Source organism: Ixodes scapularis, unplaced genomic scaffold (genome assembly GCF_016920785.2).
Source record: "Ixodes scapularis isolate PalLabHiFi unplaced genomic scaffold, ASM1692078v2 PGA_scaffold1__304_contigs__length_218370807, whole genome shotgun sequence".
NCBI lineage: Eukaryota > Metazoa > Arthropoda > Arachnida > Ixodida > Ixodidae > Ixodes > Ixodes scapularis.
In genome coordinates this window covers 190,012,172-190,029,605 of record NW_024609846.1, presented here as the reverse complement: position 1 = coordinate 190,029,605, position 17,434 = coordinate 190,012,172, and the positions used below count along the sequence as shown (strand labels likewise).

Genomic DNA, 17,434 nt, shown 5'->3' with positions numbered 1-17,434 from the left:
CTTCTGTAACCTCTTCCCTGCATTTCACTTTATGTTTGATGTAGTCGATTAGGCTCTTCAGCATTTTCTCATTTGTTCTTCCTGGGTTCCCGTCCACTCGCTATGACGTGGACGCGACTGGATTACCTGGTCTTGATTGTTCCTTCACTTTGAGGTCTACCAGCACGTGTTTTGGTACTGTTTTCTTCTATATCCGAAACACCACTGCAGCATATGACCCAATAGGTACCCCATTGCTTCAAACCTACTTGTGCACCTGTATCTTCTGGTACATCTGAGCTAGACCACTATGGTCTCTGCAGAATTTCACTTTATTCAAGTTGATGAGAGCATTGATATGTGCCTCGATCAAGTTGTCACTCCCAAAGTTTTCTTTTATTAGATTCATCGTTTGTTCATAGTTTCTTTCCGAAAACTGCAGCCCCTCAATGGCCAAGGCGGTTTTTCCTGTAGTCGCCGTCATAAGGCGATTGAACTTATGTCCGGTTAACACTCCAGGTCCCAGATAAATTGACGTTTCAAACTGATGCCATAATTGTTGCCACATCAATTTGTTTCCATCGAACTTCACAAGTTGAAGCTTTGGCAGCTTCACCAGTTCATTCATCTCGCGCGGTGCGGTTCGTCTTAACGCTGAAACATCGCCACCATGCTCTCCTCTCTGCATACCTTGCGTTGTGTTTTGAATACTGACTTCTAACTTAAAGATTGCAGTTATTACATTGGGATCGTATTTGATCACCCTCCCATATTCTGCATCCGAGCTTTCGGCTGTCAGAAAATGTTCCATTTGAGTGTTTGTCTCTCAGAGCATTTCTGCGATTCCTTTAATCAAATTAACCGATAGCAAGAGATCGTTTTTGTCACCATATTTTTTTGTCGGCTTTTAATATTAGGTGGGTTATTTGTGTCCTTAGAGCCTTTCTCTTTCTGGTTACAACGTCCCTGCTCATGGTAATATGTTCAGAGGGCTTACGACTGCTGAGCACCGGTGTCCGGTCCTCGCCTGCTGTTCGTCGTCTTTTCCTCCTGTTCTGTCCAGGTCCTCGTCAGCCGCTCCTGTGCCGACTTCTGTCCACGTTCCTTTGTTGGCAAAGCGGTATTCTGGTCACGGTACCATGTTTCGTCGGGGAAGCCAAGGAGCCATTGTGATTGAGACAATTTTTAATGTCGGCCGGGTAATGATAAAAAATCAAAACCAAAAAGAAAAACAAACAAAAAAAAACTTTGATTTTGTATTTCTGTTTTCTTTTAGCTCTCTTCTTTTACACCGTCGTAGTCTTCCTCCCACCGGAATTCTTGATCTCTTGCAAGATATCTTACAGACTGTATGGGACAATAAAAAGGATGGTGGAAGGACAATAAGATTATGAGTTTCTTTAAACACTTCGCAAAAACAAATGACACTGTATATTTAAGCTCCCTGTCAAACGCCCCACTGAGCACGTCAGATCTTGCGGACTCCCCCGGATTAAGAACCGTAATTGCTATCACTACTACTCCGGTAATGATAGTATCCGGTAAAAGTTATTTAGTCTCATCGTCTAACCGGGGCATCAAAGGCAATTTTTTTTTTCAAACCCCTCGATGTTTACATTGTTGTACGCAAGCAGGCCTCTGTATTAATTGAAAAACGCCCGTTCGATTTCTGCTTTCTCTCTCGTGACCCTCGCAGCCCCTTCAACTTCACCAATCTCATTATGTCGGACGTATTTTTCTTTTTTCTTTTTTTCAGTGCCGTAAGCTCGCTTTCGGGGCGCTTTCCCTTTCTTGAGCCTATCTGCCGTATCTCGCACAAGTTCACCTTCAAAACAATTTGTATCTAACAGTTCGAGCTTTTTTTTCAAGGTTGATATGTCATCTCTGAAAGCACCAGGCACTTCACATTCTTCTTTTAGCAGCATCTGCAAGTTAGACCGCGTCAATTCTGCATTTTTTAGCTCGTTTTCGTTTTTCTTTTTTTAGAGTACACTCTTTGAGAAACGAGTACCTGTAGTCTTCCATAAGGCGAGAGACGTTCTCTTAACCTTTTTTTCCTTCAGAAATGGAGAAATGTTTTTCCTTAGAGCAAGGTAGCAAAGTTTCTGCGTCGCCTGCGTCTCATTAAGGCGGCCTCAATCGAGCAAATCGAGCTCAATAAGGATTAAACGTCTTTGTGCGGGCGAGAGGAGCAGCAAATAAACACATAACACCAGCTTTCCGCGAACTGTATTCATTTCCAAAGCCAACTTCCGCCCGCAGGTAATGAAACTGGCGTTTCGAGAGAGTTACTGAGTTTTCTCGTCGTCAGCACTGCGACTTTAAACGGAGAAAACCGATAACCAGTGACTTCGTGCACTTTACGTCTCACCTTTGCTACTCCTCAAACCAGAATTCTTTCGTCGACCGCACATCACGGAGGAGTGGTAAACCATTCGCGAAACCAAAAGCCGCTCTGAAAAGTGGAAATTCGAAGCGGCGGTTGCACGGTAATCAGAAAGTATCGCGGGGTGTGAAAGAAGGTAAAATCGCTTGCCACCAAATGACAGGGTCAAGCAGAGCAATTACAAGTAGCTAGGCTAGGTAACGCCAGGTACCGCCCATTTCATATTCTACAAAATATGCTTTTATATACTTCCGCCACCATTGCACTTTGGGACCTTCGGGAAGCTTTATTATACACAGATGTAGATACGTAACCTATACTACTAGTATCAGATGAGTATAACCATTTGACCGCACACATACACGGCACATATAAACGACAAATGTACGGCACACTAACCCAATCGCTACATCTGTGCTCGGCGTTTCCGACTTTTATAATGGTCGTTTTAAAGCTAGGGATTATCTCAGTTACCCAATGAGAAATAACAAAAAATAATCCCAGCATATTGACGTTTTCCCAGCAATGTCCTATCTCTGAAAGTGTTTTTAATCGCTCCGGGGATTAATCTCTTAGTAAAAAGTAAACATTCATGCCGTAATTATTTGAAAGCCAATAAACAAAGTCACTCCAATGCGGTTCCTAACCATGTGTTTGCTTCCCCGCCCGGTACGTCTAAGCACTATTTCCACAGTAGTGCTTGTTTTTGTACTTGTGCTGTTCGCGTGCGGCTGAAATTGTCGCCTTGAATTAGTTTCTGTGAAGAGGGTATTCACTCATGTAGAAGCGAAGCTTCACAGAAAGAGAAATCGCTTTTCGATCAACTTGAATGCAGTCAAAGCGGCGACTTGCGGTTGCTGTTAATTGTACGGAGCTACGCTGCGGCGAGCCAGCAAACTTCTAGCGCTCATCCCACCCCGCAAGTATAAGGGCAGCTCCTGCCGAAACCATAGTATATTTAAACAGCGAAATAGAGGCAAGGTTTTTTGTCGATTTTACCTACCACCCTCCTTTTAAGGGGCCCTGCAATCGTATTTAAGCTTCTACCTTTTTTGCGGTTTCCACGTCTCTTGGTGTTCGGGCAAGCCAGCCGGCACGGAGAGAGAACTAAATATCGGTGCGTCATATTTTAACCGAACGACGCGAAAACCTCCTCCACCTACGGGGGCGACCCGCGGTGCCGAAATCGCGCTGTATATGGCGACATCGTGACGTTTCAGGTACTTGCCTTTCTACTGCTCAGAGGCGCCAAAAGCTTCTTTTTACTGGAAATACAAAATATAAGAGGCGCGAGCCTTTTCAATTATTTATAAAAGTGGTTTTTCTTCTGTTTTTTAGATAAGAAAAGAAACAAATGCAGGTTTTGAAGTACGGAAACACGAAATGACCCGTCGACGGCGTCGATATACTCGCCACCAAGCGGTGAAAAAGGCGGCGCATACTAAAAGGAGTAGTGGGCTCCGACGAGCGGCGAACGTAGAAAGGTACCGGATGTACGCGGCGGCGCTGCAGGCGAGGATCCGACCAGTTCCGAGCGTTCCGAAGGCCGTCAGCGAGCGGCTTGGGCTTGCGGTTTAGCCCTTTGGCGGTCGCATCGCGATGTGACTCCCGTTCGGAACTGATCTTTACCCCGTGCTTGCTGTCGTTTGTGGCTAATAAAGTTTCATACCGAATTAGTGTTTAATCGCGCAGCAAATGCAATGCGATCCGCCCTGGCTGCCCGCTTCATACAGCCTAGCCGGAACGTGCTTTAGTGGCGCCCTCTCGAGCCGTCGACACTACCGCTCATTCACACTAGAAGCGGATATGCGTTCGCAAAGCGGTTGCGAACGCGGTTGTATATAGATCCAGTGCAATTGCACGCGCACCCGATCACATCAAGTGCGGGTGCAATTGTACTGGATCGTTATACAACCGCGTTTGCAACCGCTTTTCGATCGCGGATCCGCTTCTAGTGTGAATGAGCGGTTAATGCGGAAGCCGGAAGGCGATCGCTGAGCTCACCACCCCTCCTCTAGTTCACGGCCACTCAAGCAAGCAAGGACGTCATAAAGGAGGTTATTGTTTGTTTGTTTTTGTAATTTTAATTTGCCTATAACTTCTAGAATAAAGCAAAATACGAGAAAAGAAATGTTTCATTAAGTTATTAGTTCAGTGCGCTCAGGTTCGGTGCAAATTAAAAGCCAGTAAAAAAATCCTTGCAGGGCCCCTTTAATGCTAAAATTCTAAACTGTAAATATATGTACTTTCGGTAATCTTTTCATGCACTGTTAGCAAGTCCCGTGTATTTAATGAATATTTGGGGTGAAAAATAATCTATTTACACAAATTGGCCTAAATTTACACGTCGAGTAATAGATATTTCATTCAAAAATCATGCGAGGTTGTAAGAAACGTGTTTTGGTTCGGTCACACATGAACGCATATCCGTGTAGCCGACCTTTAAAACACGCATCACCCCTGCGACGACCGCAGCATTGTCGGCTATCGAAGCACCGGAATGTTTGGGGACACACCTGTAAAGGAGCGTGGAGACAAATGCCTCGGAAAGAAACTTGTCTCGGAGACAGATACGCACCATAAGCCATTACGCCATGTCGCAGGACGGGGCGAATCCCGCGCTTGTTGCACGCTGCCCTTGATCGTGGTCCATAGCAATGCGGCTTCCCTCATGTCGCCCATGTTTGTATCTATATTAGGGGTCTTGATAATAGTTTCTTACGTACCACAAATAAAATATTGGTCTAATTACTCGTTCTAAACAGTTAAAATGGACACAAAAGCATGCCCTCCATTTGAACACGTGACATTGCAGTTGGTTTCGCTTTGGCATTAATCCTTCAACCGCAAGCAAAGCGGACGTCTAACACCGGGAGGGGGGAAGGTTTTCATAACCCTCCTCAGAATTAGCTGCGCACACTTAATACCAGTGTTGTTGCATCTGTAGGTCATATTTACGTTAGAGCTGACAGAAAAAATCTGGCCACGGCGCAACTCGGATTTTCACTGGAAGCTTGAGTCGGTCTTGCGTTAGTTCTTTTTGTTTGGTCAGAGAGAATCTGGCAACAACGCGTGTTTAACATGGTCGCAGTGTCGTTGTAGTGTTTGTGTATATGTTCATGTTGGTGCTGTGTTATATGTGGTGCTCGTGTAGTATGTGATGTATGTAGGGTTCCTGTCTGCTCGTGATCGTTCGCAGCGTACGAACAGACGCGGTTTTTTTCATAGGTTGCTGAAAGTCTCACTAGGTGGCGCAAGTTACCGCCCAATTACAAATAGTTTGCTCGAGTTATTTATCTATGTAAGTTCGGCATTCGTTTGTCTGTCTAGCAGTTGCGTTGCAGCTGCCCAACGTTGCGGCGCCTAAGTGACACGAGTCGTCGCCTGTTTCAGATATATGAGACGTCGCTGACGTGGATTAGAACAACAATGAAAGAACTTTATTGGATCTTCGTCTTTGTCAGTATAAACCCTGGCGCGTGGCCAGGCCACTGCTGATACACGTTCCTTTATCTAAATGAGTTGAAAATTATTACGTTATACAAAAAAAAAAAAAAAACTCACACAATTACAGACGTATAAACTCGAACGCAGCTGAGCGCAGCCACGTCACTCGGAGACAAACTGTAAAGCTCTACTATTTGTTCAAAGTCTTCATTATATGTCAGACGCACTGATGCCTTAATCGCCCTTCCCGACCTACGAACTTCGAGTGCTGGAGGTTGCTCGGGTTGTGTCGGTAGGCAACCTTGACATCATGGCGACACTGGAGGCACTGCAGCTGTGGACGTTTAAAGTGCTGTCTCGCTCTCAGTTTCAGGACCTTTCTCGCGCATTCCTCTATCATCAAACTCTTGGATTTACTGAAAGTCCTCAGTAGTCTTCCTCAGGTGCTGTCGATTACGGCGTACCTCTCTTCCTTCTTCTGTCATTCCCTGGTAGGACCTTGGCGCCACGGCCTGCTCGACTTGGGCTGGGTTGCTCCAGCCTTTGTCGGTTTGTAGTCGCACGATGTTTCCTCGTTGGAAGGGTGGGAGACTCCGACAGATCTTAATGTCCTGAACATGCTTTTGAATCACTGAAAAGGCGGGCACGCCAAAGTCAAAGTCTGGAATTCGGCTTCTCAACCTCTCTCCCACTAGGAGTTCTGAAGTGCATCGCCCGTCTTCCAGGGGGGCTGTGCGGTAGTTCAGAAGTCAGATCCAGAAGTCCTCGCTTGCATACTTGGTTTTCTTCAGTAACCTCTTAATTACTTGCATACCCTTTTCCGCCAAACCATTTGACCTCGGGAGCCGGGGGCTGGAAGTGACATACGTAAAATCATATAGATTGCAAACTTCCTGAACTCTTGGGATGTAAATTGTGGGCCTCTGTGAGTGCACACCTCAAGCGGAATGCCATGTCTGGCAAGTAGGCTTGACAATTTTTCTATCACTATTTTACTCAAAGCCGTCTGCAAAAATTCAACCTCTGGATAATTCGAGTACGCGTCGAAGGCAACAAAATAACTTCTGCCCGCGTATTCACAAAGATCGACACTTACACGGGCTCATGGCAGTCGAGGCGTTTTCCTAGTGCATAAAAGCTCTGAAGGTTGTTTATAGACCAATGTGCGACAAGTTGCGCGTTTCGCGATTATGTTTTCAATGTTCGTGCTCATGCCAGGCCAGTAAATTAAAAGCCTAGCTCGTGCCTCGCACTTATTCATTCCTAAGTGTCCTTCGTGAAAGCGCAGAACCATTTCTTTTCTTAATGTTTTCGGGATTACAACTTTAAGTCCGCGCATTACTATGCCTCGTACGCAAGATAGTTCAGATGAAAAAGAAGCCAGTTCTCATGCAACTGTGTTGTGTGCATAAAGAGTTTTTTGAACTTTAAGCAATTCTTCATCTTGCGCTGTCGCGGAAACTAGCCTCGACATCATCGTGTCGCTTACGACACTCGCTAACACAGCATTTTCGTGGATAGACATGTCTTCGGCACGATTTCCTGTATCAGATTGAGGGGGCGTTCGTATGCGGGACAATGCGTCAGCAAGCAATAACTTCTTTCCAGGCACATACACGAGGATTCAAGCAAATTTCATTAACCAGAGGAAATATTTCTGAAGCCGTGGTGGCATGTCACCGACATTCTTCTGTGCTATGGCCAACAAAGGACGGTGGTCTGTTTCTACGGTTATGCTGTAACCATATATGAATTCTCGAGAGCGCTCACAACGAAATGTGATTCCCCGGGCTTCTTTTTAAAATTGGACATATTTAGTTTCACTGTCCTAAACTACACGGGGTGGCATAAGCCACAGCTCTCCAGTCTTTCTCATGTAATTGAAACAACACCGCACCCAGGTCAAAACATGATGCATCAGTTGATACTTTCGATTTTTTTCTTAGGATCGAAAATGGCCAATATCACAGCACTAGCTAGCATGTCGCACTGGTTCACCCACTCAATCTCATACGCTCCATTCCAGTCAAAAACACTCTCTTTCTTTGTCAAGTCACGTAAGTGATGAGTTTTCTTGAACAAGCAGTACAGAAATTTTCCGAAATAGGTAATCACGCCCAACAAACGTTGCACATCCGTTTTACACGTTGGACGAGGCAGATCTTTTGCACACTGAACTAGAGTGCGTCAGGCTTAATGCCGCTTTTGTCTATCAGGTCTCCCAAGTAATTAATTTGTTCGACCCCAAACATGCATTCGGCTGTTTAGTCTTAATCCTGCAGCTTCTGCAGCCTGCAAGGCTGCTCTTAGTCTCATATCGTACTCGTTGCTCGAGAAACCTCAGATAAGTACGTCGTCGATGTAGACACGTACGCCTTGCAAGCCGTCAAATTCTTGGGTCATTGTTCTCTGAAAAACCTCTGCTGCTGATGCAATACCAAACGATAACCACAAAAATCGATATCGCCCGAACGGCGTACCGAACGTACAGATCTTGGATGTCAAATTTGATGAAACCCAGCGTTTTCCTCTAATTTACTAAAAAGCTCAGATCCGGCTAACTCAGACTTAATGTCCTCCCGCCGTGGAAGCTTAGGATGTTCATATTTTAAGCCTTGGTTTACATGACAGGGATCCATGCATACCCGTAAATGACCATTCTTTGTAAGCACAACAACGAGAGGGCTCACCCAATCTGAAGGTTCATCTATCTTGGTGATTATTCCCGCTGCTTCCATCCGCTCTAGCTCTTGCTTGAGCGGCTCTCGCAGAGCATGCAGCACACGCCTTGTAGGCTGAATAACTGGCCCTGCATCTTCCTTTAGAGTCATCCTATAGACTCGCTGAGAACATCCTACTCCTTCAAACAACTTAGGGAACTCGTTGGCAATCTGCTGTTTCAATGTCTCTGCAGTTGACAGCTCATGCACACGTGAGACGACCCCAAAAGCTTCGCTGGCTTGAAGACCTAGAAGAGCTTTGCCTCTTTTAACAACAAAAAAATTACTAGTTCTTGTTTACCTTGCTTTTGTAAGAGCAGAGCCGTTGTGCCAAAGAGTTCAATGGCAATTCCGCCGTAGTTTGTCAGCTGCGTGTTACACGGCCTCAACGTTTTTTTTAAGAAACTTTTGTGAATAAGGAATACGGAAGCAAGTTAGCGTAAGCTCCTGTATCAACCTTGAGATGCACGGAGTGCCCTTTCAACAATCCTTTTACAAACCAATCGCTCTAGCTTGACACCTCTCCAGTACTGATGTATAGAATTTGACAGTCATCTTCTGGCTCTTCTCCGTCTCTTGAACTTTGGTGCTCCACCTCTTGAACTGTTTTTTTTTTTTGTTCTTTCGCCAACAACAGGCGGCGCTCTGAAGGGGGCAGGTGTTCCATCGTGCAGCAGATTTCAACGTTTAGGCTTTCGGCTTGAACACATTTGACACTATGTTTTTGATATGACACGTCGCTGTCGTGTATTAAAACAACACTGAAGGAATTTTATTGGATCTTCGTTTTGGTCAGACTGAACCCTGGCGCGTGGCCAGGCCACTGCTGATTCAATTCTAACATTTTGCTTCTTTGAGTCATTTATCTATTCTAAAAAGTTCGGCATCTGTTAATCCGTCTAGCAGTCCTGTAGCAGCTACCGACGCCGCCGATGCCTGTATGTCCCCATGCACGTAGCTATGTCCGCCGCTTGGAGACTGCTTATTGTGTAATAGACATCGAGCGACAGCAAGCGCGTCCTGTGTCCTCTCATTTCGTGCAAAAAGGCGCGCGGCTCACTGGGCTCGTCTCTCGCCTGTTCTCGGCTGCTGGCCGCCATGTTTTATAATGAGCACGCTCAGCAGGGTTTCGCGGAAGGCAAACACGATGTATCATGTTAAGTTTACACGGCACCTCATGTGTAAATGAATAACGAACATGGCTGCGTGTTAAACGAGCACGTTTTGACGTGTCTGCTATGGGACAAAGGTTTACACGCAATGGCGTGTTATCTTTGCTAACAGTGTACTGTTCTGACCTTTGCCCAGATCTCAATCGCTCTCAGGGAGGAGACATGAGGAAATCGCAGACGACAGTCACATTGGCCAATGTACGATAGGAGCTACGGTTCAGACCCGCGTTACAACATGGCTATACGCAGTTCGTCCGATCGAATCGTAAACCCTCAAGCGGTCTTAAACTCTTTAAAAAGATGGTGAACCGAAATTTGGATTTAAAAAAAAAATGCTGGAGATGTATGCGGGACGCTACAATCCCTACAGCACTACTAGTAAGGCGATATCTCAAATGGACGGCCGTATTTTCGGAAAACGAAGTCGAGATTGAACCAGGCCGACGAGGCGCGTGACGCCAAGATACCGAGTTTCCTCCTCACTTCGCTTCGCTCCCTCAAGGCCGCGAGGCGGAGAAGACGCGAGGCCGTTCCCTTTCCTTCTCGGAGAAAACATGGCGTCAACATTCCTGCCAAATGCGCCTCTTTTTAGAGCGCAGCTCTTAGGGGCCCGTTTCCGGCTTGAGCGGCGTCGGCGTCGCCGTCGCCGTCGCCGTCGCCGTCGGCGTAACCGCGCGGTGCATCATGGGAAATGTCCCATAATGCACCGCGCGAGCCCCCCACCGGGGTCACGTGACCTCGTGGGGGGGCACGTGACCCCCCGAGCTCACGTGACCGCGCGGTGCATCATGGGAAATGTCCCATAATGCACCGCGCGAGCCCCCCGACCGGGGTCACGTGACCTCGTGGGGGGCACGTGACCCCCAGGTCACTTGACCCCCGAAGTCACGTGACTCCCCTGAGGTCACGTGACCCCCCGAGGTCACGTGACCCCCGCCGATGTCGCGTGACCCCCCGATGACGTCATCGTCACTGATGACGTCACCGGCATCCACATCGTCATCATCACTGACGACGTCACCGGCATCCACATCGTCATCGTCATCATCACTGATGACGCCACCGGCATCCACATCGTCGTCGCCATCATCACTGATGACGTCACCGGCATCCGTATCGCCATCGTCATCATCACTGATGACGTTACCGACATCCGCATCGTCATCGTCATCATCAGTGATGTCGTCACCGGCATCCGCATCGTCATCATCACTGATGACGTCATCAGCGACGTCACTGATGACGTCACTGACATTCGCATCGTCATCGTCATCATCACTGGTGAAGTCAGTGACGTCACGAATGACGTCATCGGTACCCGCATCGTCATCGTCACTGATGACGTCATCAGTGACGTCAGTGATGACATCATCGGCATTAAGGGTCACGTGACCCCCAAGGTCACGTGGCTTCCCAAGGTCACGTGACCCCCCTGGTTAATTTAACCCCCCCAGTGCCCTTTCCTCCTCCTCCTCAAGAGCTGCGCTCTAATTCGGCGTTACAGGGAATTGTAAGCGGCTTCCACTTTTTTTTTAACTACGGTCATTTGTTTGAGATATCGATGTATGAGCGAAGCTTTCTTGTTTGTAGCATCCCGTTGCACGCTTTTGCCGCGTGTTTTGGGGAATCCAGATTTCGGTTCAGCATCCCTTTAATGCAAATCAAAATGTCAACCTGGAACACCTCCCCCCTCTCTCTGATCCCAGAATGACTGGCGGCATCAATGCCCGACATTTTGCGTCATCTCATCTTGTTACATCACTGATACGCGAACACACAGTCACATAGGCGAAAATTCAAGTCTTCTGTCCACAACGCACAATAATGCCAGCGCGATGTTGCTGCTATAAATTGCTGACACGCGGAAATGTGGAACCACATTAATTGCCGGTTTCTTACTCGGCATCGGAAAACAGAACTGAACTCAGCGCAGAAGGCACCCAGGCACCCGGCAAAAAAACCGTCCGGTCTTTGACGCAGTTTCTGCGATTTTCGTAACGCCCTCAACGTCGACACAACATTCCGCGTGGTTCCGCGTGGTTCCGCGTGGGTTCCGCAATCCGGAACCCTGGTCCGGAACTTCGCTTTTTCTTGCGGCTTCGCTTGCTGGTTTGACAAGATTAATGCTAAGAACGTCAATGCAACCAAAATGTTCTGCACGTTTGGACTGATTGACGAAATTTCAGGCGGCCTTCGCTGCTGCTGAAGCTCAATCTTCTCAACAACATTTATTAAACAGCGTGCGCGACGTGCTCAAAAAACTAAACCGATTGAAGATGAAGCGGGAAGGCGGAAGCTTTTTCCCGCCTGGCTGAAGAAGGTGAAAAACGTTTCGTTCCTCTTTGTTCTGGTGTCCGCTTGGGGCGCGTCAGTAAAAGGGGGGAAAACGCGCCGTTGCTACCGTTTTCCTCCATTTTTTTTTTCTTGGAGTGTAGCTCCATAGAGCGCCTACACCTTAACGTCCTGCTTAAAAATTTTCCATCGCAAGCCATACCCTTAGCTTTGTCCCCCTTTTTGTCATCTGCCACCTTGGCCCAGACTTCTGCCATAAAACGTTCTTCTTTCAGAAGCCTTGCGTTAAGTTTCCATAATTCCCGTCTGAAAACTTTTCTGATTTTGTTTTTAACTCTGATACAAAACTTAACAAAACAATGGTAACTGAACGACACCGGTCAAGCTTTGGAATCGTGTGTAACAGAAAATAATTTTGAAGGTAGATACGCGCTGCCTAACCGAGCATGGCTAACCCCCTAAACATGACCGAACATAAGCCCCGGCCATCACATATAGATTCCCCGACATCCTCCGAGCCAAAATCATTAGGTATATTTCTGAAACACACTGTGCTCGCGTCTGTAAAAGGGGTTCAGCTTGAATTGTAGCGCGCCGAACACACGCAATTGAAATATTTAAGCAAAATTACCAACCGCTGACAGTTACAATAATGCCTGAAGACTGAATTCCATGGAGCGAGTATACGACGAATAACTGACGAACTTTGCCCGGCCGCACGTTCGCTTTGCGAACCAGGCACCAGCCAGTGTGCCAATGCCAAGCACAGAGCAAAAGCCACATGGCGAAATTTGTCGATTTTTCGCATCACATTCGTACCATAAGTCCAACCTTAATGCTTAAAAAAAATGAAAGACGTTTACATTTTTTTGTAACGCCGAATTCGAGCACTGCTCTTGAGGAGGAAGGGCGGCTACTGAGGGGAGGTTATTCCCCTCTTTCTTCCCCGCTAAATTTAGCCGGAATATTTTTCCGCCACATTTAGAGGAAAACGTTCTCCGCTAAATTTAGAGGGAATATTGACAATAAAAAGTTTTAGCAGTTCGTTTTTTCGCCCGATAACGACACCTCCTCTCCCTTCCGGCGGCCTTGGGCATGCATCGTATCGTTGTTGGGGCGAAAAAAAGATGTGTTAAAACACTCTAATGTTAGATGCGTGTGACGTCACGTGTTTTCTCGATTGACGCCACAGGTGATTTCACATGTGACGTCATGCGAGTGTAGTTGTGACGTTTCCCTCGTGGGTGTAGCCCGAATCAACACATTCCCGTTTGAACCCTTCCCATTTCGACCCATTCCCGAATCGACCTTCCCGTTTCAACCCGCCCCGTTTCGTCCCATTCCCGTAACTATCCTCTCATTTGAACCCGTCCCGTTTCAACCGATGCCCGAAAGACCCTTTGCGTTTGGACCCGCACTTTTTCAACCCATTTGTATATTACCATGCGCATCACAATTTCTTCGCTAAAAGTGTAATCGTTCTAACCCTGGTTTGCCCACCTTTTCTGCTTAAAGAGATACTACAACGAAATATCGATGCTAATTTCTTGGTCCAATCGTGTTCTAGGCAGCATTATCATATCAGAGAGACCAATCACTGGTTGTCAAAGACAAGAAAAGGAATTTCAAACCTAATTAAACGATTAGCAAAGAGCACCTGGTGGATGTCGCTAGCGCCTCGTTTGAGATGGCCGTCTCAGAACCTTGACAGGTAGTGACGATAACTGTCTCGCCTCCAGCCACCACGAAAGAAGAGGGGGAATGGTTACTCCCCTCTCCCCGAGACTCTTGTGTGTGTTCGAAAAGTCGCTATTGCCCCCTTACGACATTATAAAAGTTTAACCCTTCACTCGAAATTCGCACAAAGCAGCTTTGGGGTTACTTGCGGTGGCGCGATCGCTGGTGTGCTTCGGCTGCTTTCACCGGAACTACGAGCCATCGGGACCTATCCAAGGCCGTGCGAATGTCCCGTGAACTTGGAGAGGGGGCACAGCGACGCGCGGAAAGCGTATCACAGGCTACGTCCACAGATGCCACAGAGCGGGATTGGCTGGGATAGCTCGCAGGCTTCCGCTGCGTCCGGACGTAAAGTCCCGAGACAAACTACGTCACGATTGCGGCGGATGTGCCGTGCACTCCGCTGGCTGCTGTCCGAGCTTTTTCCAGTGTGGGCCGTTTATAACAAAAAACAACCACCAGGCTCCAAATACAAAAGTGCGGTTGTCATTTAAGGATAGTGTGGATCCTATTCAGCCTATTTCTGAACACGACGAGTATATTTCAAATTTCGTTGAAGTATGTATGTCTTTAAGAATATATGTCCTGACATATTTTTCCACGCCAATAATGTATTCTAAGATTATGCAGCTCTTTCAGGCAAGCTTCGAAGTAATGAATTATTCTTACTTCAACAACTTAAAGCGTTTTTGTTTTTTTTAGGTAAACGGTCAGCTAGAACGAGAGGGACAAACACAGACAGGGAGAAACAGAGACATACACACCGCTGACTATCAACTAAGACTTTAGATTTCTTCTTCATCACTTCGACCCACAGATTCACACCTAAAGTAAATGAATGATCCTAAATCCTTACAGTACACTACTAAATCAAAATACTGATTAAATAATATGAAATTAAAATTGAAACTAAATAATTACATTAAATTATTAATTATTAAGTTTGGTCCAACCCACAGACCACTGCCGAAACATATCCCTCCTAGTCCCTTTCACGGCGCCGTGCCACACTGCAAAAACTGCCTTTCTTTCTTGCTGACCGTGATGGAGGGCATGCTCACGCAGTCGTCGCCGGTTTGCTCAATGGCCAGGGCCTCGAGGATCTCGCGCGCATAAGCATTCCTGTGTCTGTTAATAATGGAGACGCTACTAAACCGTGGCCTGCACCCGCACGTGCGGCAATGGGCAGCAAGGTGCCCAGCTCCCGTGCCTTGCACCGACGCCGCGTGCTCCCTGACTCTGTCGTTAACGCAGCGTCCCGTCTGCCCAATGTAGCAGCTCCCACATGACATAGGAATCTTGTATACCACACCGGTCTCGCACATGGTGAACTTATTCCTGGGTGCAGTATTGCGGGTTGGCTGGCAGTTCGTGGCCCGATTTACTTGGCGGCACATAGAGTTCCCTCTGTTCGGTGCCGAGCGCACCACCCTGACGTTTTGTCGTGCAGCGATCTTTTTGAGCCGGTGGGTGACACCGTGGATGTAGGGGACTACTGCGAAGTTTGCTCGTGAAGTCTGTCTGTCTCGCTCGGTACTGGGTGATCCTCTTGAAAATTTCCTGCAAATTGCCTCACATACGGCTCCAAGGAGGACACCTGGGTACCCGGAGTCACAAAGCCGGGCCATCTGCTTCTGAAAGCTGGCGTCAGCCTGATGGTTGCATGACTTGCGCAGCGCTGACACGAGTGCCATGTTGGCAACACTCCATTTTATGGTTTTCGAATGGCAGGATGCAAACTGCCATTCGAAATGCCATTCATTGCCAACACGGCACTCGTGTCTGCGCTGCGCAAGTCATGCAACCATCAAGCTGACGCCAGCTTTCAGAAGCAGATGGCCCGGCTTCGTGACTCCGGGTACCCAGGTGTCCTCCTTGGAGCCGTATGTGAGGCAATTTGCAGGAAATTTTCAAGAGGATCACCCAGTACCGAGCGAGACAGACAGACTTCACGAGCGAACTTCGCAGTAGTCCCCTACATCCACGGTGTCACCCACCGGCTCAAAAAGATCGCTGCACGACAAAACGTCAGGGTGGTGCGCTCGGCACCGAACAGAGGGAACTCTATGTGCCGCCAAGTAAATCGGGCCACGAACTGCCAGCCAACCTGCAATACTGCACCCAGGAATAAGCTCACCATGTGCCAGACCGGTGTGGTATACAAGATTCCTATGTCATGTGGGAGCTGCTACATTGGGCAGACGGGACGCTGCGTTAACGACAGAGTCAGGGAGCACGCGGCGTCGGTGCAAGGCACGGGAGCTGGGCACCTTGCTGCCCATTGCCGCACGTGCGGGTGCAGGCCACGGTTTAGTAGCGTCTCCATTATTAACAGACACAGGAATGCTTATGCGCGCGAGATCCTCGAGGCCCTGGCCATTGAGCAAACCGGCGACGACTGCGTGAGCATGCCCTCCATCACGGTCAGCAAGAAAGAAAGGCAGTTTTTGCAGTGTGGCACGGCGCTGTAAAAGGGACTAGGAGGGATATGTTTCGGCAGTGGTCTGTGGGTTGGACCAAAATTATTAATTAATAATTTAATGTAATTATTTAGTTTCAATTTTAATTTCATATTATTTAGTCAGTATTTTGATTTAGTAGTGTACTGTAAGGATTTAGGATCATTCATTTACTTTAGGTGTGAATCTGTGGGTCGAAGTGATGAAGAAGAAATCTAAAGTCTTAGTTGAGAGTCAGCGGTGTGTATGTCTCTGTTTCTCCCTGTCTGTGTTTGTCCCTCTCGTTCTAGCTGACCGTTTACCTAAATTATGTACCAACTAGCTCAACTTCAGCCAGTTATTCAGTTTTTGTTTTGTTCTTATTTCAAGGGGATCCGTGACGAGCGTGAAACATCGTCCGTAGATGTAAAAGTAAAACATTTCAACGACAAAAATGACGGCTAATGCTTCGTTTTCCAATTCACTGTACTTCTTATCAACTTTAGTCAATGTTTGCGACGCATACGCCTTAGGAGAAGTGTTCCCATTATCGCTTATATGTAAAAGAACAGCACCTACGCCATCCTACGGTGCGTCTCACGCAATTTGTAATCGCTTACTTAAGCCGTAGTGGGCCGAAATTGAGGACGTCGCTAATGCTGTCTTAATCTCCTCGAACACCGCCTGACATGCTTTGTCCCAACACTAGGGCTGGTCTTGACGCAGCAGTCTGTAAAGCGGGCTCGCCCGGGTAGAGAGTCGTGTAACACACTTCCCTTATTAATTTACCATGCCCAAGAATGACTGCAACTGTTGTTTGCCTGTTGGAGCAGGAATCTTTACCAGAGCCTCGATCTTCTCTGGCGTCATACTTACACCTGCTGCTCTTCTGACATGACCCAAATAATGCAGGTCTTTCTGGAAAAATTAATACTTTCCTTTCGTCACGCTAGCTCCGCGCTCTGACAACCGCTTTAGAACGGCTTTCATATTGATATAACGCTCTTCCGGCGTTCTACCGGTGATTAGAAAGACGGCATTCAGTATCAACTGACAGCCTTAAAATCTTTAAGCATTCTGTCCATAATCCTCTGAAATATGGCTAAAGCTGAGGAGATTCCGAACGGTAACCTGTTTACGGCAAACAGTTATTTGTGCGTGTTCAAAGTTAGGCAAACCCTAGATTTCACAGCAGCACCACCTGGTGGCAGGCACAATTTAGGCCAAGCTTCGAAAATTCCTGGCCTCGCGTGAGTGCTACGA

The 17,434-nt window shown here is 47.3% G+C and overlaps 1 pseudogene; it reads right to left on the bottom strand.

Annotated features, from left to right (window-relative positions):
- Positions 1 to 5,925: 5,925 nt before the first annotated feature.
- Positions 5,926 to 6,657, bottom strand: LOC115325256 (annotated as a pseudogene).
- Positions 6,658 to 17,434: the final 10,777 nt, after the last annotated feature.